General features: G+C 39.3%; 1 protein-coding gene and 1 pseudogene across 2 annotated transcripts in view; both read right to left on the bottom strand.

Annotated features, from left to right (window-relative positions):
• Nucleotides 1-22386, bottom strand: part of VEPH1 (ventricular zone expressed PH domain containing 1) — a 228866-nt gene that overhangs the window by 116184 nt on the left and 90296 nt on the right. The gene's annotated exons all lie outside the window — the stretch shown is intronic.
• LOC119538788 lies at nucleotides 4906-6099 on the bottom strand (annotated as a pseudogene).

Genomic DNA, 22386 nt, shown 5'->3' with positions numbered 1-22386 from the left:
TCCAAGAAGTGTTCTTGATGGTTTTATTAAGAAGCCTTCTCACTGTAAAAATCAGCAAGCCCTTTCTTAAAGCATACTTCTTCCTAAAGGTGAAGGTGGATGTATGGGTGTTTGCTGAAATCAACAGAATTCTGAATGATCTTCTGGCAGCCAAACTGAGCTGGTAGGAAACTCCAGTGAAGGGGAAATTAATCACAGTATGGGAATAAGAAAAATTATAACTGCTCTGGAACTAACATATGAAACCAAGCCAACCTCACATTGTTTGTGCTGAGTCCTTGGACCACATCCATGTATCTTGCTGGGGTAAGAGATGCAATTTTGGATTAGAAAGTGTGATGTAAGGGTGAAAAGCAAGTTAGGAGATTCCAATTTCTTTCTTGGTTCCGTGATATTTTTTCTCTGGGGGCCAGTGACTGCATTTTTCTGCTTTCAGTAATCCCACTGTGGGGACAGGGTCAGCACCACCTGTATGGCTTAACTGGGGGATTAACCCCATCCCTTCTGAAATAAACTAATTATTATTAAATTACTAATGGCCAAGTATATTCTACATGGTTTCTAAGTATTTACTCATGCAATCCTCCAAATAATGCTAGGATTGCTGCCATTTTGCAGAGAAGGAAACTGAGGCACAGATTGAAGAATAACTTGCTTGAGGTCACACATGTCCTATCTCTAGAGCTGTACTCTAGCTGGCTATATCCCCAGTGTCTCTCCTCAGAAAAGCCAAACCCACCAATGAAACATTTTCCACTCTATTTTTCTACATCTTGGTCATCATCAGAGTTATATGGCCCTTTTCATTTAATTATTTTTGACTTAGTGATGTAAACATGGTAGATATTCTGTAAATACAAAATAGATTAGTGGTTCTCAGACCCTTTGGTCTCAGGACCACTTTACCCTCTTAAAATTATCGAGGACTCCAAAGAGCTTTTGTTTATCTGGGTTCTATCTGTTGATATTTACCATATTAGAAGTTAAAACTGAGAAATTAAAAAATATTTATTAAGTCATTTCAAAATAACAGTAATAAAGCTATTACATGTTAAATAACATATTTTCATGAAAAAATAACATTTTCCAAAAGAAAAAGTAGTGAGAAGAGTGCTATTGCTCTATATTTTTGCAAATCTTTTTAGTGACTGCTTAATAGAAGTCAGCTATATTCTCATATCTGCTTCTATATGTCATCTGTTAAATCTGGCCTCAAACAGAGATGTAGTTGGAAAAAGAACTGTTTTCAAAATAGTCTTGATAATTGTAGACATTCATCTTTGATACTACACCAAAAATTCAATAAGTGGTATTTTCTTAAAGGCTAGTTGCACTGTACAGTATTAACTAACTTTTTGAACCTTATTACATTAAATTGGTGTCTCTTGCACTTTGAATGTATCTTTTACTCATGCGTGATTTTGTAACTTAAGCATCGGTGATTTGGCGAAATATCAGATTGCTAAATTATGCATATCTTCCAAACAATGATACATTTAATTATATATTATCTTAAAAATCACATTTATTAATATCACCAATGATCTCATCAGAAAGGTCTTTAAGTATTGGAAAACTGCCAAGTTTACAGTGACAGAAACAAATTTTCTAAAATTCCAATTTTCATTTGAAAGCTCAAATTTTATCACTGGCAACAAATACTGACAGTTGTTTTTCTTGATGGGAAAGATTCAGTTCTTTAATTTTCAAGATAACATCTACCAAATATCCAAGTATGAATAACCATAGTTTGCTTGTCAGTCATTCTTTTAAATAAAAACAGTGTTCAATGAATAAAGTGGCTAGTTTAGCTGGCAACCCAATGGCACAAGTGGCTAGTTTAGCTGGCAACCCAATGGCACAAGATGACCACTATACTTCATTATGCAGCAGAAGTGCTGAGCCAATACAAACTTCCTATTTAACCACACGGAATATTAAAAAGTTGCGTACTCAAGAGTTGAAATTTAATAAAATTAATAGGTTTTTCTGCTTCATCAAGTTAAGTCAGTGGTTCTTAAGACAGGCAAGGGGAAACGACGGGGTTGGGGGGTGGAGAAAGGAAGCAATGTTATCCCCCATTGGACATTTGGCAATGTCTGGAGACATTTTAGGTTGTCACAACTGGGGGAGTGGGAGGGAGGGTTAATGGCATCAGTGGATAGAGGCCAGGGATGTTGCTAAACATACTGCAATGCACAGGACAGCCCTCCACAGCCGAGATTATCTGGCCCCAAATGTCAGTGGTGCTGGGGTAAAATACCCTGAGTTAAGTGAAACTGGATTATTTTTTCTCCTGTAAGTCTGTGGTGGGGAAGAATACAATGACTCTGAGTACAGTTTGGTGCCACTGGCACCAGCAGTTTTACTCACCATTACTTACTTACTTATTTATTTATTTATTTATTTTTCTTCTTCTTCTTCTTCTTCTTATTATTATTATGCTACCCTGGGATCCAGCCTGTGATGCATCTTCCTAGGGGTGAGAAAGGGACATAAAAAGCCACTTCCCCAGGATCCAGGGACCCACCACTGCTTTTGTTCCAGCAATGCAAATGTTAACACAGCAAAAAAGAAAATAATGTCAGTATTATTTTGAAAATATCTTTGACCTCATGGATCCCTTGAAAGAGTCTCAGGAGTCCATGGATCACATTGAGAATTGATGAACTAGAATTAAGGGTCATCAAACTTTTTCTGTAAGGGGCCAAATAGTAAACATTTTTGGTTTTCTCTGTTGTGGGAAAGCAATTTGAAACAATAAGTAAACAAATGGGTGTGACTAGATTTGACCCTGGGGCAGTAATTTTCTGACTCCTGGACTAGTTTATAGGCTTACAAAACTGTATTAGCCATATCATTTGTTTTTATCAATGTTATCACTTTGTTTTAAAATACTGCTATTCCTGTCTCTTAAAGCTTCTCTGTTATCCTTTGTCAGGAAAACACAAGGCAACTCAAAAAGTGGCCAAAAAGGAAAGTGTGGTGGACTGGTTATAATAATGTTAGTTTCCCTTTACTAAGCATCACCTATTTGACATATGCTTCCTCACTTAATCCTTCCAACAACTTTGGAAAATGGGTATCAGAAGGACAATAATCTGACATAGTTTACATTGAGCAATACAATCATAAATGAAAGAGCCATGATTGAATCCAGATCTGTCTGATTCCAGAGTCTGAATTCCACTTGGCCAAGGCTGATAAAGACCTATTTAGTATAGTTTTGCCGCAATCCTCCCTGCTTCCTCCACCCCTGGCAGGCAACACCAACTGATTACAATGCTCTTCCCTCTGAACCTGGAAGCCTCTGGAGACCCCTTTATCCCTTTTCAACATTATCATCTTTGTCAATGGTTCTCAACCCTGGCTATACATTAGAATAACTGGGAAGTTTTAGAATAAGTCTAATGCTCAGTAAACCAACTCCACCCCCCCCATTCCTATTTAATTTTATTGGAATAGATAGGATCCAGGTATAGGAATTTCTAAAGTGTCCCGGATGATTCTAATGTGCAACCAGGGAGTTGAGAACCACTGGTGTATATAGACTCTTAAACCTGAAAATTTGAGAATTTGCTACTTTAGGATATATGGATTTGGCTCTACAATCCACACTTTTCTTCCCACTTGGCTTTAACAATTTACTAAAGAGTAATAAGAAATAATATACTTGGCTGTCTGAATGAAACTAGTTTATTTCCTGAGCATCTGTTATTCATGCTTCTTTTATTGGGCCAAAACATTATCTTTCTTCACAGCCATAGTCTTTGGACATCTCCACACACACCAAAGAGAGACCATTAGAAATGACAATCAATGGAGCTTAATGTTAATGCTTTCTCAGTGAAGTTTTCCCAAGGCAACCCCAGGCTTTGCTTAGGAACCCTCAAAAACCTGAGTAGGGCCTGAGTGGTGCTTGACTGCATGGGGGTGTATTTATTCTGCAAAAGTCTCTTTCCTAATGATGATAAAGGTGCTACCTCTAGAGCAAGGGGTGAAGAGTTTTGTACTGGCCCCTCCCCCACTCTGATTCTTCTTTAACTGAGAGAGGCTCTGGAGTAGGGGGCAAACTATTTCTTGTTGGCCCAGGATTTTCCTAGATTTAGTTCTGGAAGTCCTGCATCCCAGGAAACCCCTCAAGCCTGGGCAAATCAGGATGATTCCTCTCCCTACTCCAGAATCTGTGGGAAGGTGGAAATTATCTCACCTTAGAGGACTCTGCTCAATAGACTCAGGTTGCTGGTGAACATGATGACATATCACCATAAATGTACCTTGCCATGTATGCATCTCAGATTCTTATGGATATCCTATAAAAGGAAAATATCTACTTTCACCTCAACAGATCAGAGTCCTGAAAGACAGCCAAATGATTTAAGAGATGACTTGCTATTCATCTGTTACAATCCTGCCCAGAGAAATGGAAGTTCAACTTCACCGAGGTCAGATGAAATTTTGTCTCCAGCATATCTTCCTGTTTGTTTTTCCTTCTACTTTCCACCACAGACACAATTTCTCATTGCCTTTAAACTAACTGAAACTTTCTTTCATCATGAAGTTACTACACATCCAAATCTATTTGAGCCCAGTTTTTCAGCCACATACTAATTCTTCACCCCACTACAGATTATTTTGTGGAAGTAGCCCAACTCAGGTGTTTTCTGCTTGCAACTCAGTGGTTCACAGCAGGATATGAAAAGAGTGGGTTGCACTGACATATTCACAAACACTTTTTTTCCTTCCTCTTTTCTTACCATAAAAGAAATATGAAGATGCTTGAGTCAGGTCACTTTTTTGGGGGGTGGGTGGGAGGGGGGTGGCACTAGACACATTTTATTATAAAAAATAATGATCAATATTTTACACATTTCCTCTTCAAAAAATCTAGAACAATGGATTGCTTCAAATTTCCATAATACTTCAATGTTGCAGATTGAAAAAGAACTATTTAGAAAACTTCTGAGCTTTCTTCCAAATGAAATTGACTTCCACTTGATGGCAGAATTCAGGATTTCTTGGATGATAATACAGAGTCAAAAGCAGTGGATAAAACTTTACAGATTACTTGTGCTTCTTCCTAAGTGAAAAGACACAGTTACAGCAATGCTCATGCATCCCTTCCTGAGTTGACCTGACCCTCTACACCTCTCCTCTGCCCCCTCAGCAGCTGTGCAAGGCCCTCGCCACCTGCCTGCCCTGGTTAACAGCACAGCTGATGTTCCCTGCACGGGTGGCCCTTGCTGCAGCCCCTCAGAGCCTTCTGCCTCATGGAAACCCAACACACCACTTTCCCCACTTGCTTTACGTTTACCTTAAACCTTTAAAGGTAGACACAGGTGAGTGCTACTACTGAGCCTAAAGGCAAGAGTTCACCACCTTTGCTGCACTCGGGAAAGCTGGCTGACCTAGGGCCTAAGACTCATGAATTATTATTATACCAGGTATTAGATAAAATATGGATAGCACCTCTTCCGTCTTTGAAAAGACGAAATAAGAGTCTGGGTTTTGCCACTTCATCTGATGAAATAACAAAAACAAATCAAGGTAATTTAAAATCTCACCAGGCTGTTGCACTGATAAACCTATAGGCTATATTCGTTATCGCTTGTGTCTGTGGTTTTCAGAGCCAGTAAGCTTTTTCCTGCCCCCAGACCATCATCGTAGCACACCATCCGGATGATTAAACATAGAGCATGCCTATGCAGAACATCATACTGATCTGGTGTTGACACTTTTATACCATACTTGGAAACGTTTGCCCATAATAAATTCTTCCTCCAGAGGAACAAAAGGCAACTTTCCATCTTGCTGGGCAACATCTATATAATTTATCAGGTCGAGTGGACCTTCAAGACTTTTTCCCTCAGAGACTTTCAGTTTCTCAATGGCACCAACATACTTTATTGGAAATTCTGCACAGGTATCTGAATTATTGTTGCTTTGTCCTGAGCTTTTGGTGGAACCTGTATTGAGGCTGACTATGGCACTGGATCGGGAGAGTCCCCCAAGGCTGGAATCTACAGACTTGCTCTTAGTACTGGTTTCACTACTTTGGGAACTGCTATTACTGTGTCGTCGTTTGCCTTTCTGAAACATTTTTCACCATAGCTGGATCCAAAGAAGCTCCCTATAGAACTGAATGCTATTTTATTGTCTCCCAGATTTCCACAGACAGCAGCCTACACAGAGAGCTTCTTTTCCTTCTGACATGATCAACTCCTTTAGGAAATAAAGATGCACCTCACAGCCGCCGGCCCATCTCTGGAGCCGCTTTTAGTTGGCAGCTCTTCCAGTTCCAGTTGTGGCACCAGCTTTTCTGCCCTCTTTCCCCTGCCCACTGGACCAGGTCACTTTTTAAAAGAAGGTATCCATCTTGTCTGGGATACTGAATTAGGAAGCCCTCCCTGAATGAGGATTGTAATTATGAGAGAGTAGAAAGAAAAACTTATCTGTGAATCCCTTTTTAAAAAATAGATACTGATGTCCTTGGTAAGACATTTATGAAGCGGTGTTAATTGGGAATAATAAAATCTGCTTTATTTTGGAGTTGATTGCTACTAGGTATTCATGACCATTTTGAAAGAATACCACTAAAGACTTTTTCTATTTCCCTACCTCCATTAACAGTTCAGTTTCCATCAGAAACAGATGGCTTCCGTTAGGGCAAACTTTTGGCTACTGGAAGCCCTTCTTCCCCTTCTCTTCCTTGTACACTCTAGCCACACCTTTAAACCAATTCAAACGTCTCCTCTTCTGTGAAACCCTGCCTGACTCTGCCAGCCAAAGTCAGTTGCTCATATCTGTGCTTCTCAGATCTGTGGTTACATCTTAACAACAGCCCTGACTTCCTTGACTGAAGTGTATGTCAAGCTGTTTCTTTTCCCCAGTGAGCTCCTCAAAGGCTGGACCATGTCATCTTTTATCTTTGTATCTCCAGTGCCTAGTATGTTGCCTGGCATAGAGTAATGATTACTGTTGTTGAAAATCATGACCAACACCCCCACCAGTCGTGGGCACAGCTCTGGAACCAAATATGGGCCTGGTGAAACCTAATGTCTTTCAGCAAAGTAGGACTTTTTATCTTCCTCCCTTCTTTTGGGATGGTTGTATTGAAACAAACTTGGGATGATTTCTGATTCTGTTCTTTGTTAGCTGTATAATGTTTAGCATCTTATTTAACTACCTTCAGCCTCAGTTTATTCATCTTTGAATTGGAGCTAGCAATTCTGTGGCAGACACTTTTGATTTCCTGTCAACAGTCTTATCTCACCCTATACTGTCTTTCTTACTGTAGAGACTGTCTCCCATTATAAGGTGAAAATGACAGTTATTCAGTTTCTCAGCCTCTCTTGCCACCACGAGATGGGTACATGCCCTTACTCTGAGCAACTGGAGCCAAGTGAAGTTTTCTGGAGCGAGAGACTGCTGTATTGACCCTATTTCCAAATAAGTTCATATTCGGAAGCCCTGGGGATTAGAAAATCAACAATTTTTTGGGGGGTGTGGAGGGACACACTCTATCCTAAAAAATCGTAGCAATCGATTGTTAACTCTTATTTTAATATTATCTTATGATACCAGAAATATCAATGAATTAAAAATAAGTCATTTGGGCTGAAAAGCACATGAAAAGATGTTCATATTCTTTAGCTATCAGGGAAATGAAAATCAAAACCACAATGAGATAACATCTCACATCTATAAGAATGGCCACTATTAAACAAACAGGAAACTACAAATGTTGGAGAGGATGTAGAGAAATAGGAACAATTATTCACTGCTGGTAGGAATGTAAGATGGTAGAGTCACTATGGAAGACAGTTCAGTGGTTCCTCAGAAAACTAAATATTGATTTGCTCCATAACCCAGAAATTCTGCTACTCAGTATATACCCAGAAGATCTGGGACATGAACAGACATTTGCACACTGATGTTCACAATGGCATTGTCCACAATTGCCAAAAGATAGATACAAACCAAGAATCCATCAACAGATGAGTGGATAAACAAAATGTAGTACATACATACGAGGGACTATTATGCAACAGTAAGAAGGAATGAGGTCCTGAAGCATGTGACAACATGGATGAACCTTGAGGGCATAATTCTGAGTGAAATACACCAGAAAAAAAAATGGCAGATATTTTATGATTTCACTAATATGAACTAACTAGAACATATAAATTTAGAGTCTTAAAATGTAGAATATAGGGAACTTAAGATAGAAGCTAGAGAAGGGGGAGTGGTTACCTAATTGTTAATGAGGTTGAACTTAAATGTTTGGTAATGGATAGAGGTGATGGTAGTGCATTATTGGGATTATAAGTAATAGCATCATATGGTAGTTGAATTTGATTGAAAGTGGTTGTTTAAAGTCACGTATATCACTGATTAACACTACAAATATAAATAAAACCTTGCATGAACTACTACAAGTTAAAAAAAATAATATAGGGGTATATGGGAAAAAAACATAGCTATTGCAAACTACGGACTATAGTTAATAGTAATATTTTAATATTCTTTCATCAACAGTAACAAATTTACTACACCAATACTATGGGTCAATGATGGGGTGGATAAGGTGGTATAGGAGGATTTGGGTTTTATTTCTCATTCTTATTTCTGTTCTGGAGTAATGAAAATGTTCTAAAATTGATCATAGGGATGTATGCACAACTATGTGTTGATGCTGTGAGTTCGTGATTATACAGTTTAGATGGTTTGTGTGGTGTGTGACTATATCTCAATAAAATTGAAAAAAAATGTCATTTGGTGAATCCTGATTGTTTTATGACAAATATGATTGTTTTTAATACCAGGCATACTATCTGGAACATAGTAAATGCTCAATGGTTCTTTTTCTTCTACTACTTTTTTTCTTTACACTATGGAATATATACTACATATGAAATAATATATACAAATATAAGTATATAATGAAATAGAATATTATCAGTACAATTGAAGGCATCTGTGTGCCCTTCCGCACTACATCTCCCTTCTTCCTGCACATATCTCTGTTGCAGAGAAAACCGATATCGGGTTTTTAAAGCCATTTTGATCAGCAGGAATCACTTTGGAACAGGTAAAGTTCTATTTATTGGAGGCATGTGATTCTTTGCCCTATTATTCTGAACGTGGAACCAGTATACCAGATATACTGGGCATGATATACTGGACTGGAATATTGTACCTCACATTCTGCTGTCTGTCCAGAATTTGGGACATTATCCTTTAACAACATTTCAGATAATCTCATCGATGGGTGAGTTTAAAGTCACTTCCCATAGACAATCTAAAACGATGACTGAGACAGTCACTCAAGACCTGTTAGCACTGATTTTCTGTTGCATTCGGCTGGTCCGTCTGAGCACTTTGCTTACTTTCTCCATCCAGCCTCTGCTCAGCTCTCTGGAACCACACCCCATGAGGAAGACTTTTAGCTCCTTCTGAGTCTCCTTCTACTAGCAGCCTACAGGGTTCTACTGCCTAATACCTTTCCTTGGTAGAGGGATGTGGCTGAATGTTGAATAAAGACGCTTTCTTTACTGCATGCAGAGCAGGGTTGGGAGGAAGAGACCAGCGAGGCAAATGAAGGAGAGTGTCAATAAGTGTGAAAAATGTCCTTTGGATAAATATTAATATGGAAAACTCTATCCTCAGAGAATGGAAAGGTGACAGTGCCGTGAAAAGCCATCACAGCGGCATCTCAGTCACCTGGGCAGGCGTGTGTGGGGCTGCAGTGTAGTCACCCCGCCGAGCTCAGGGGCCCCCTTCCTGTTTGAATCCTGGCAGGGTCAGGGCCCAGCCACGAGCTTTGGGCAAGTTACTTAACTTTCCATTGCTCAGTTTATGAAACAGGGTTAATAATAGTACCTACCTCAGAAGCTGGTTGTGAGGGTTAAATGAGTGAAAAACATAAAGAGTTCAGAACAGTGCCTGGTGCACTGAAATGCTAAAGAAATGTTGCCTATTATTACCTGTGTCAAAAACTCTAACTGCAAATAGAGACATATTTGAATTATCACAGAATCCAAAGTTTTTCCAGAAGTTATATAGCCCCTCAGTTTTTCCCAGTTAATTTATTTTGTCAGTTGATAAAGATTTAGAAGTTTAAAACCCGAAACAGCTTAATGTAAGCAAACATGACCCTTTGTTTTGGTAACCTGCAAAAAGTTTACCCAGAAGTGAAATATGCTCAACATATTACCAAAAAAAGCCTGATGCACTTTTTACAAGTGTTGCATAAGCAAGTCAAAATGCTAAACCTAATTTTAGTTGACTATCTACCATTACCTCTAGATATCTAGATCTTTTTCCCGTTGTAATTACTTCTCAGTCTTTTTCAAGTTTTTCCTGTTTCTGATGTAAAAAATATTCTGCTATTACAGCATTTTCAATTCTGCAAAAACTTGCTGTTACTGAAACAGGCAAGGCAGTAAGGGTTAAATTATAAAGTCCAAGTTAATTGTATAATTAAGAAAATTTCATTCTTTTAAAATTATGCTTCCCAGACAGACAGGACTATGCTCTCCTAAAACATAGCAATGAAAAATGCTTGCAGAGAAAGTAGTTATCAAATGTCTTTAGTTTATCATGTCAAAAGCTAGGATTCAATAATTTTTTTAAACAGAACATTGAGAAGGCAAGCTGCCCAATCTCCTTATTTGGGGAACAAAGCAGAGACTAAATCAACAAAAACCCTGTTAATGTTTCTTTTAGGTGGACAATCCTCCAATTTTGAGCTGCTTTTTAAAATGACATTTCAAAAAGTCACATTCTTCATTGCTTTTATCCTTTGATCATGTCTCAATTTTTCTGTATATTGGCTTGGTGTAGTTGAATATATATTTCTTCCAGTTGAAAAACAAAAATTTTATGAGAATTTAAACACATTTACATATTCTAAGTGATCATTTAGTCCAATGTAAATGGAATAAGTTCCCATCCTTTCCTTATTATTTTTGATTCAGTTTCCATTACTTTAGGAACACACAGTTTCTGTGGGCATGTGAAGTAATAAATCATCCTAGTAAAACAACACTATCAGGGCAGAACAATTTTTAAAAATAAATCTCAGTAATGAAAGTTAAGAAACAGCTGATGAAAACAGATGTATCCTTTGTTTTGAACGAACATTAAATTTTGCTATGTGGCAAAAATTAAGGATGAATTGGACTCAGTTCAACTCTATGCATTTGGCACAGAACCCTAAAGTAAACCCCACCCCTGTTAAAAAAAAACAAGGCAAAATTTTTGTATTTATGAAGCAGTCATTACTTAAGTTTATTTAAATGTGGAACTTACTATGTCTTCCTCAAAAAGATGATTGAGCCTTTGAACGAAATTGACTTGGGATTAAAAGTGAAAATCAGAGACAACAGTGCAACCAAATAATGTCTTTAGCATTACTCACTTTTGAAAAGGCAGAAAATTAGACATGGTTTGTTGTTAAATAAATTTTTGTAATTCAAAATTATTCTCCCCAAATAGTATTCAGTGGTCACTTTTATGTTTAAAAATCTAAATCCCTCTACATTTTTGTAGAGAGTTTACTTTCCAGCATCTTTTCTTTGTGTTGACCCCCAAATACTTACAGGCTTTAAAGTTTGAGGAAGCCCATTTAATTTGAGCTTCGAACATAGTGTTATTTTGTGGGTTAATAAAAGATTTAGAGGTTCTATAGTTCTGATTTACTCTCTAAAACTGGGGGCTTGGGAACTTAGCCTCTAAAAGGTAGATCTTTTGTGTGGGCTCAAGGGACCCAGAGTGAATTATACTGAGCCAGAATTTCTTCTCCCACCACATCATAGCCCCCTCATGTAAATGACCCCTCATTGATTATCCTGAACAATGGTTCCACTATTCTTTGGTGTTAATTAAACAAACTTTTTGAAAGACTATCGGGGACTGTAGGGTTGAAAAACTTCTAGAGAACTCAAAGAAGCAGCCCATCTTTAATTATACAATATCTGTTTAGTAAATGTGGTACAATCTGAGTGAGAGAAAAAAATTAAAGGCCTTCTGGCCCAATCATGGAAACCATTTTGAAGGAGGATGCTTGTTATGGGTACAAAAAAGAAAGGAAAGAAAGGAAGAGGGGAAGAAAGAGAAAAAAAGAAAGAAACTTAGTTAATTGTGTTTGAACCTTTTGCAGAGAAAAAACAAGTGTGTGGTTTGTGCTCATTACAGAAAGGAACAATATGGTAAGATTTAACTCAGTTGAACTATACATCAGCTACAATTAAACTTTCCATAATTTACTCCCTTTATTCAACTGGTTTGGGTGAAAGTTCCAGTGAACAAAGATTAAAACTTTTAATTGCAAGTGCCAGTATGTTTTATTCATGGCAGCTTAGACGTAACTCACAAAATACTGCATTAGAAAGATTTGGATGGATATTATTTCAATACTTATCAGGGAGAATGAAATGGAAACATGCATTTTGCAGACATGTGAAGCTTGCCTGGGAAGGGCGATTTTCTTAGCTAGGGAAGTTTGATATAGTTTTTCTAGTACTCCAAACCTCCCAATGCTCCCCTTTTCAGTTCCTGGATTTTGCCTTGAGTTAATTATTTTTGGTCTCATAGCAACTGTGATTTCATTGTGAACTGCTTTAAATGCTTTCTGGAAGCATAAATAAAAAAATATGCAAACAAACTGCAGTTAATAAGATTGGGTTAGAAGGTGCCTCTGTGTAGGGTGTGCTCAGCAGAAAAAAGCTTGGAATACACAATCCAGTGAAAACAATTACTCTCCAAATTGCATTCTACTCATTTGTGAGCTTACCTTAACAGAAACAGTGGAGCTAGAGTAAAACAGCCTTTTAGATTTTTTGGATAGGGTCATGTTGAGATCTTGAATGGGCCCATGATTAACCTTGCCATTTATCAGTAGAACAGAAGTGTCACCTTATTACTGTAGGAGTCACTAAAATCCAAGCATCTTGCCTTTGAGATCATTCTCACTTCCTAAGGTGGAAGAAGGTAGAGTATTTCCTTCAGGAGATCTTTGTAACTTTTACTGTTTCCCCCCATCATCCCTGTGCCCTGTCAATTTAATTTGTACCTACCAGTCATGAAGGAGAAGTTGGTAGGCAAGAGCTACTTTAGGAATGCGCAGCCCTCAGAGACAAGGTGGTCCCTGGGAAGGGTTGTGAATGAAGGGGACCTTTGAATGAGACAGGGACCATCATCTAGTCATTTCCGAGAATGCTGCCTCCAGCTCAGGGAGCTTTGCCCTCAAAAACAGAAGGTAGTAGAAGGGAGAAGCAGGAGAGATTATAGAGGAGAGACGTAGGAGCTTGGCATAATCCCTGGATTTCTAAAAGGCTTGCTTAGAATAAGTCATACTTAATAAAGATTTTGATGATGTAAGACAGCTTGGAAAGTTTGTATCCCACTTTTGTGGGTGAACTCCTAGATATTTAAAACTCTATGGAAATCTACATAATATTGAAGGTTGGGAAATATTACCCAGATCATTTATGCATCCTTAGTTCTGAGAACATTTATTTTTCAATCATCTCAAATCCATTAATCTCAAGTTGATAGTAACAACTATTTTACTTCAGCTTTATTTATTAACAAGAAATAAACTAATATCAAAATACTCCTTTTCTATGGAATGTCTGATAATTCATGTAGATAACAGCAAATGTTCTGGTTTATGCTAAGAACTATAATATATGAGTATTTCAGTGTGAAAATCTATTGCTAAAAAGCCAACTGCCAGATACTTGTCTTCTGAGGGGCTTTAGCATAGTTAATCTGAAGGAATACCAAGTTCCCAAATCCTGCTCACTAGAAAACATGTTCTGCTTAAATTTTTTTTTTGATAAATTAAGGAAAGGGCTGAAATATACATATCAATTCAAAATAATATAGTCATGACTATGCAGTACCTGCTTTCCAGAGTTCTTCATATTTTTTGAGAGTATGATTGTAATAAAACTTTACATCACTGGTGATACTGTAGCTATGTCAAACCCTGCAGGAAGTTTTGGGAATGTTTCCAGATCCTGGTTGAAATACAGTAAATCAAGTAATGTAAAAATAGATACCAAAACTTAAGAGGGTGAATAAATCTTATATATTGCTTCTGTGATATTATGTGAGAAACTGTTCTTTAGTAACACCCTCCCCCTTGCCCCAGGAGTGGGGATGGGGTGAGGAATTCTAAATTCATTATATGGGAAGTGTCAATGCAGTCCAATTTTGGGGCTCATTTCTAAGTGAGTGAAAAACAAATCCTGTCTGATCAGCACAGGGGCTGAATTTTATTTAACCTAGTATACTTTGGAGTGCCTTGCACTCAGCAGGTATGTGATAAATACCTGTAAATTGTATTATAAATAATGTTTGATGTTCACTGGGTTCCTGTTTACCCTAACGTTGCCATAGAATAAATTTTCAAAGGATATTTATTTATTTATATTAAAGCAAGCGGGTTTTAAAAATAAACTTCTGGGGATATGGCCATGTGTATTTTATGCCCTGTGCATGTTTGTATATATGAGGGTATGTCCAGATCCCCTGGGGCAGTTTTAGAGCAGAAAAAATAAACAAACAAACAAAAAATACTACTGGGCCCGGAACCTTTACACCAATGCTTCTTAAATTGCAATGTACACACATTGCCTTGGAATCTTGTTAAAAAGACTCAAGTTCCTGAAGGATATCCCCATATTTTGGGGACCACACAGAAAGCAGACCAACAGATCTTTAAAACCACTCACTACAACCTATGCCTGGAACCCAACATCTGGAGTTTTCCTGGTCCTTCTCAAACAGAATTTATCATGTTATCAGCTGCCATCTATTTGTACAATTGACTGATGGTCAATTCCCAGTCTCCACATTTCAGTTCTGTGGTCAGCGAGTATCAGTGGGCCACCTGCTATGAGCCCATTCCTGGGATGACCAGTGCAGGGGACATGAGGAGGTGTAGGAAATGGTCCCTTCCTTCAAAGTGCTATAGTGGGTTGGAAGTACATGCATTTGTACACCAAAGGAATGGAAGGCAAACATGACCAGAACAGAATCAGATGCTAAACTAGGTAGTATAGGTGTGCAATCTCCAGCGATCAGAGCAGGGAAGACTGCAATGGTCTGCAAGTTTACAGAAATGCTTGGATCTGAGTCAAAGACCTAAGTGCAAATAGTTTATTTGGGAACTGCTGGAAACCAGTAGGGGAGTAGAAAAGTGAGACAGAGAAGGGAAGCAGCTCAAAAATACCCATCATTGGTTGAGGGCTGCTGGACAGTGTTAATTCCTCAGCACATCTATACTGTCCTGCATGTCAGCAGGGTGACTTGTGAAGCTGGGGAAAGCAGTAAGGCAAAGAAATGCAGATGCTGGTAGTTTAAAGTGACTGGTTCATACTGAGGTGATTTGGGCAGGACAAGGATTGCTGCTACAGTCTTAAAAGAGCAGCAGGATTTGAACTGGAATCAGCAACTACTTTAACCTCTCAACCCAGTTGTCCTTTCTGGTGCATCCAGGATTCATTTACTTCTTGCACTCATGCTAGAATGGACAGTCACTAAGTGGTAGCTTTCTGCCTTTCTTGGGAGAGGCACACGCCTATTCCCCTCACAGATACTGGTGTAAGAAATTTAGGTGATCCTCTTCTGAAGAGGGGAAGGCCACATCTGGGGGGACCAGGCTCACCATTCTTGGGTTTAGCTCCCGAGGGGAGGCTGGTCAGGCAGAGATCCCTGCCACATTTTGCTGCAGCTGTAGGAGGGTGGGGTTGCTAAAGTCTCCCCAGCTCACAGAAGAACTGAGAATCCTTCTTGGATTTGATCAGTTGAATGGCCCAAATTACAGCTGATAATTAAAAGACATTGCTGGAAATTGTTGCAACACGTAACTTTTGTAACCATTATTTCTTACTCTACATTTGCAACTATTTGTGGGGGCTCTTTGTCCTTTGACCTGCTCGTTAGTTTCTTGGGGAACTCTGAGGTCTAGAGGGTTACGTTTTACCTGTCTGCACTATGTAGGGAAACAACACATTGTTCCAAAAGCACCTGGGCACTGGCGCTGAATAAATTGAGTGAGAGAAGGTAGAAAAGAGGAAAGGTCTGCTCAAAGATGAGGAGAACTTTCATAATCTGGCCCTGCTACACCATCCAACCTCATTTTTCTCCTTCCTCTGCATCATTCATCCTCTGCTCCCAGGCACTTGAAACCCTTCACTATTGCCAGAAGACTCAAGCCCTTTTCCCAGGTCTTGGCCACTTTATATGCTGTATCCTCCCTGTAGACAACTTCTCTTTCTTCCCCTGATGTAATCCTATCGTCCTACAAGTCAAGCTTGTAACACTCTCCCCCAAACTCCCCCATGCAGGGTTAGTTGTTCCCTTCTGGGTCTGGTTCAGACTTTGGTGATAGCAAATACCAACTTAAATTCTAACCATCTGTTTGTACATCTCCCCTGTCCCCATACACAGTGAGCTCCTTGTGACCAGGGACCTTGTCTCTCTCCTCTATAAGCCGGTCACCAGCACTGGGTCTTGCATCCAGAAAGAATCAGGAACTCAGTCTTATTTCTTTGGGAGACAGAGGATATGACCCATGGAATGGCAGTACCATTATCTGAAAGCGTATTTTGTATATACTCATAGTTTTATCTAAATTTACCATCCTTGGGGTAACTGTGGTTGTAACTCACGGGTCCTTCCTCTTGTAGAATGGCCACAGATTCTTTATCTTGATTTGCAAGTTAAAGGGTGCAAATCATCCAGTTCCCATTTCTCAGGATGTTTTTTCAACAGCCAGGAAGAGGACAGTAGATGTGGTTCTCAGTTACCTTTGTCATTCTTTTCCTTTTCCTCCTGAATGTGTTTTTGTAGAAGGCCTGCCGGATATCACAGAAACAGGACCTGGGCAAAATGTGTCACTTCTTTACTTGAAAAGCGTCCATGACTCCGAGCCCAGAGAGGATGTAATAAACACGCCTGGTGCTTAGCCAGCAGGTTGCAGCTCAGAATAACAAGGCAGAGGGCACAGGATTCAATGCCTGCGATGGCAGCGGCTGCGCTCAGAGGGCATGCCATTTGATTCCTCACAGGTGCAGGCAACCAGTTGGCCTCCAGCTAAGGAAAAACAAGTGGCCATAGCATCCTTCCACGTACTATGAGATAATTTTGTAAAAGGCATTTTAAAACATCTCGTCTCTGTTTCCAGGGCATAGGTGTGCTGCCTTGCAGGTCTGGCATTGGGGGAAAACATGGCTATGGAGTACATACTGTGCACCTTTGTGTGCCTTCTAATGAGACGAGGTCCTAATGAGGACTTGACTACTAAAATAAAATGCTTCCATATGTTCCTATGGAGATGGACAGGACAACGAATTCACGTCAGTCTCTTAAAGAAAAGGGAAAGAAATAAACTCATTCCTAAAGGTGTCTCTTTTCCATGTTGACTCACGTTAGGAAAGAGGCTTATAATAATGGCAATACCCAAACAAGTGGGCAGAGAACTCTTGTATGGCTGAAAGTCTAAGGAATAAAGGAAAAAATGGAAAACAAAACCAAAACCCTTGAGAACAGGAAAAAAATACTCTACTTTAGTCCTCCATGAGCAAGAAAAATCAATCTGGTTTGGATTTAATTGATGTCACTTAAGATCTAGTTAATGAGAGTTAAAAAATTGCTGCAAATGTATACAAGCAGTATTTATAGTTCAGGGAGTTGTATACCACCTACCCTTTATGGAAGGCCATGGACTTTCAGTGCTCCCGGAAAATAAGACCTCTGTTCAATTATGAAATTTCACAAAATGGGGTTTTATTATTGTTTTGTCATCCTTATTCCCACAGGAATAATGGTCTACAATATAATTATAAAGCAGATATACATCCCCCCCCCTGAGGAAAAAAAAATCTACATATAACAGTTATTTCCTAAAAAAGAAAAAGGTATAGCCAATTTACACATTTAAGTGATGCACACGGTTCTGTTTCTATGGTGCCTCATTCTGATTCTGTCTGTCCTTGTTTCCATTTGTCCCATGTATACCCACCAGTTTAGCTCCTCTCCTTAAAGAAAAGGGGAAGAGATCAGCCATTCACCTGGTGGCTGTCTCTCCTAATTTCAGTCTGTTACTATGAAGTTTCAGTCTGTATTGAAATAAATGAAATGAAAAAGCCTGGGGCAATACTGAATAATAAACTAAAGTGCTGGCATTTACTGACTATTTTCCATTTGCAAGATCTACATGGTTTAACTCATTAAATCCTCACAGCAAACCAATGAGGTAAATAATATTACTATTCCCGTTTTATAGACAAGGAAACTAGTTAAGTGAGGTTATGTAACTTGCCTAAGGCTATACAGCTGTGAGTGGCTGAGTCACGATTTAAACCAAGGCTATCTGACCCGAGCTCATCCTCTTAATCATCTGCTGTGCCACATGGGTGCCCCTCTGGTGATCAAGCTCATTCCTGTGATGGATGCTTGGCAGACAGATCCTGGATGCTGCTCACGGTTTCGTCTGCAGTGGTGAAAATTACTCCTTGAAACTGTACTTCAACCAGTTTGTGCCTGCGGAGGCTTCATCTCTCAAGATCTCCTTCCATGATCCACTCAGCATCACCTTTCTCTTTAGTCACCCACCAAGGAGCCAGAATCTTTTGGAATCATAGATGGCCAGGTCTCATCACATGCTTTCTGACTGATGACCCCATATTCCCCTTGTCCTCATCAATCAGCTGTTTGATAGCAGGGATAGACTCTGTATATTCTGAAGTATCAACAGCTCTCTCGCTCTTAATATTTCCTTCTCTTTAAGTATGTCACTTCGGAGAGTTAGAGAAAGGCTTGATTGAATTAAAGTGGCAAGTGAGAATCCAGCCTTGTTAATTCTTAATGATCAGCTCCTAAAACACATTCATCCACTCTCAAGTACTCATTCATTCATTTGACCACAGGTAGATTCAGATGGATATGATATGATTCCTGGCCTTAGGAGCTTGTGGAGGAGAAATAGATACAGCCAGATAAATTACAATATGGCACAGTTGGTACTACATTTGAGGTATGTCCAAAGTGTGGTAGGAGTATAGAGTAGTTCTCCAGGTAGAGAGAGGAGTAGGGACTACCCAGGCAGAAGAATAGTCTGTGAAGATCATTATGTACATCAGAAAAAGGTGTATTCAGGGAAAGATGTAAAATCCCAAGTAGACAGAGTGTAAGGGTGATGGACGAACTGGACAGGTAAGAACTGAATCTAGTGAGGGACATTGGGACCAAGCCAGAGTCAGAGGTTGGATGAGCCAACAGAAGACTTTCTGCAAGGAGGTAGGATCTGGCTTGTACTTTTAGGCAGAAAACTTGTGATCTTCTCATTTGGGAAAGTGGAAAAGACTTTCGTATTTTTGCTATGTTTAGGACATATAAATAACATAAATATTATAATAATATAAAGTATTATTTCTTATTTCTGCATTTATCTCAGATGAGCATATCACAGAAATGGGTAAACTCTGGCATGAAGAAGAACCAAGATACGACCTCTCCAGGAAAGTGCCACAGAAGGGCCACGTCCAAAGGCAACCACGTCAGTTACCCCAGAAGCAGTGTTCTCTGCTCTTTGGTTCTCCAGGCACACTCTCCATCCAGCAAATGTGCTTCAGGTGCCAGTACATACTGGAAAAGGCCCATGATTCATTGCATAGTCTCCTATGGTGACACAAGCACCATAAGGCTATTAAACATAGTGATAGGTGGATAAGTAGAAAATATTCAATATAATTCATTAGCAGGAAAATGATTAGCATAGTCTTCAATAGCCAATAGAGGAAAAAAGAAAAACTGTTTATTAAGATTACTTCACTCAAGCAGCCTTGAGTTATTCTAAGCATAAAAAGCCCTTGTTAAAATAACTTGCTATTGCTCTAATCTCAACAACAAAAAAACTTACTCTCTGTTTCCAGGAACTTTCCCAGAATTGCCTGCAGTAAGATATGAGGGATGTAACCAAGTGGTCTCATAACCAGTACCTTCTTGAAAAACAGCCTGAATGAGGGGAGGACCTGAAGATAACAAGGAGATCCCGACCAAACAGCTCTCTCTCTTCTATTTTTTTTTTTTTTTTCCTTTCTGCTTTCTTCTGGCTTCTGGCCATTTCTTTGTCTGATTGGGTTCATAAAAGCCCAAATAATTCTTCTCACTCTGAACTGGTCTTGGAAAGCTTTTTTTTTCCTTCCTCCATTTCCTTGTTGATGCATCTTCAATAAACTCACCTTCTCACCAAAGCAAAGAAACTTGTTTCTCTGTTCGATGCGGGATCAGGCGGGCCTGACTATTTAGAACCGTGTTTTCTAACAGTAACAATAGTTTCATTAAAATTTGGAGAAAATAGGTCCCTGAGCACATTTGAAAAATAGAGACAATAAGGATTTGTAGGATTTTATTTTTGTTTTATGTATACGACTCCCCTACGCTGGGTGTAATACAGATGGCAAAATTGTGATGCTGCTATCGAGCTGTTGGAAACAGTTCGCTCACCCAGATGGGTTCTGGTTTTAACAGACAGGCACACCCAGTCTGGTTCCTTGTAGCCAGCCCTGCAGTTCCTACCCCTGGCTTCATGCAAGCACGGAAGGTGGGACATAAGAAATTTAATAACAATTCCAGGCTGACTTTACCCCCTGCAGCAATCACTGGCCTGATGATTGCTGACCAGGGAGACTTCTCCACTTCCTCTCAAAGGTTAAATGATGGGATGAGCCAAGAAGGCAGGTAACAAGGATGCTTCCAACTATGGACTCTCATTGTGGTACCACAGACCATACATTTCAAAAGTTGGAGCAAGATACTCAAAGATAGATTGGTGTTTCTCTATTTCCAAAAATGTTAAATCCTGGCAACAAAATTATCTGATATTTTACTTTGGTGTCAAATAGAAAAATTTCAAATTGAGTAAATTTTTTGTTGAGACCAGAATAGGATGAGAGAGAGGACCGCAGAACTAAGGTCATTAAATTCCTAAATATTACTGGGTTGCATATAAAAGTTCACATTTTCTCCCCTTTGAGAAAACACTCCATATAGAAAGCAGAAAGCATGGGACTTCCTCAGGGCAAAGTTGCTGCTGTCCTCTCTTTGTTGCATTTTCTTCTCCTCTGGGTGCCCAGGACCCCACATGGGCTTCTGCCCTCATGCTCACCTCTCAGTGGACCACAGCAACTTCCTACTGTTTCCTTTTGGAAAGAGGCTGGGTAGGAACATACATGCACATATATCTTGCCTGTTGATTTTGATCTTTAGGAATATTGCACCACAAGATTTTATTAAGAAAGATGAACAGTTTCATTCAAATTAAGCAGTTAATGGCTACTTAGATTACAATACTTACCGTTGGAGTATCTGAGTTTTAGCATTCTTTAAAGCTTTAGGAAGGACTTTCCATTGCTAATATTTTAGACATCAGAAGTGTTCCAGTTTGCTAATACTTCCATTATGCAAAATACCAGAAGTGGACTGGCTTTTACAAAGAGGGTTTATTTGGTTACAAATTTACAGTCCGAAGGCCATAAAAGTGTCCAAATTAAGGCATCAACATGAGTATACCTTCACTGAAGAAATACCATTAGTGTCCAGAAAACCTCTGTTAGCTGGCTGGTGTCTGCTGATCCCAGGTTGTGCTCCAGCTCCTCTCTCAGCTCCTGTACATTCCTGGTTCTTTTTCCCAGGACATTTCTCTCTAAGCCCCTGGGGGAGGGGGGGTCCTGTCTTAGCATATCCCGGGGCAAACTCTGGGCTTCATCTCTTAGCTAAATGTCCTTCTGTCTGCATCTCCCAATATGTCTAAGCATTAGTGTCAGCAAGCATCTGGGCCTGTGTTGCTCTTTTTTTGCTTTTTTTCTGGACTACCCTGTTACATCCCTATTGCCTAACACAGTGCCTGGCACATAGTGTAAGCTAATAAGCATCTACTGAATGAATGAAAGGTACCCCTGCTTTCAATTCTCAGTCAACCCATGCTTTACATATTATAGCCCCCTACTCTTCCAAAAACCATTTTATACTTGTTACAAAATGTAGGTTAAACAGTTAGGTGGTTTCCCATTCATCTACAGAATAAGACCTGAACTCTTCACAAACCAAATACTCTGACAAGCACTGTTGTCAATTTTTCTTGATTCCGAATCCTTCACTCTAGACAGATTGGCCTTCTCCCTGTTAGAAAGCCAGCACGGTGCTGCAGTTAAGCATTCATACCAGGGGTTGCTCTTTTTTAAAGGACTCTAGTAAACTAATCGAGACCCATGCTGAATGTGTGGGGCCACACCTCCATGAAAATAATTCAGTTATCACCTAGAGTTGGGTGAGTCACATTGCTATGGAAACAACCTAATTCAAATATCC

Source organism: Choloepus didactylus, chromosome 1 (genome assembly GCF_015220235.1).
Source record: "Choloepus didactylus isolate mChoDid1 chromosome 1, mChoDid1.pri, whole genome shotgun sequence".
Classification (NCBI taxonomy): domain Eukaryota; kingdom Metazoa; phylum Chordata; class Mammalia; order Pilosa; family Megalonychidae; genus Choloepus; species Choloepus didactylus.
The sequence above is the reverse complement of the archived record's forward strand: the minus strand, read 5'-3'. Positions and strand labels throughout refer to the sequence as shown.